General features: G+C 48.6%; 3 non-coding genes across 3 annotated transcripts; all 3 read left to right on the top strand.

The window, feature by feature from the left end:
* Window positions 1–7: 7 nt before the first annotated feature.
* DQ04_tRNA049 lies at window positions 8–80 on the top strand (the record flags this gene model as incomplete). The annotated part of the gene is made up of 1 exon: window positions 8–80. It is a non-coding gene; the product is annotated as a tRNA-Arg (tRNA).
* A 70-nt stretch (window positions 81–150) lies between these two features.
* DQ04_tRNA070 lies at window positions 151–222 on the top strand (the record flags this gene model as incomplete). The annotated part of the gene is made up of 1 exon: window positions 151–222. It is a non-coding gene; the product is annotated as a tRNA-Lys (tRNA).
* Window positions 223–301: 79 nt separating this feature from the next.
* Window positions 302–374, top strand: DQ04_tRNA045 (the record flags this gene model as incomplete). Its single annotated transcript has 1 exon — window positions 302–374. It is a non-coding gene; the product is annotated as a tRNA-Arg (tRNA).
* Window positions 375–383: the final 9 nt, after the last annotated feature.

Genomic DNA, 383 nt, shown 5'->3' with positions numbered 1-383 from the left:
TTGAGTTGCTCCAGTGGCCTAATGGATAAGGCTTTGGACTTCTAATCCAAAGATTGCGGGTTCGAGTCCCGTCTGGAGTGAAATTTTCCTTTAAAAAAAAACCCATCATTTTAAAAAATGAAGGATCAGGTTGGAGGGGGGGGAAGGTGTGCCTTCCTAGCTCAGCGGTAGAGCGCACGGCTTTTAACCGTGTGGTCGTGGGTTCGATCCCCACGGATGGCGCTTTTCCACCTCAAGAAGGTTTTCTGTAGTCTTTCTTAATTACATCCCGTTTCCTTGCAAATATTCCGGCCATGTGAGGGCCTCCGTAGCCTAATGGATAAGGCGTTTGCTTCCTAAGCAAAAGATTGCGGGTTCGAGTCCCGCCGGGGGTAGTTTTTCAA

The sequence above is a fragment of the Trypanosoma grayi genome (assembly GCF_000691245.1).
Source record: "Trypanosoma grayi strain ANR4 Tgr_2688_V1, whole genome shotgun sequence".
Taxonomy (NCBI): Eukaryota; Euglenozoa; class Kinetoplastea; order Trypanosomatida; family Trypanosomatidae; genus Trypanosoma; species Trypanosoma grayi.
Note: the sequence above shows the minus strand (reverse complement) of the source record. Positions and strands in the feature narration are given on the sequence as shown.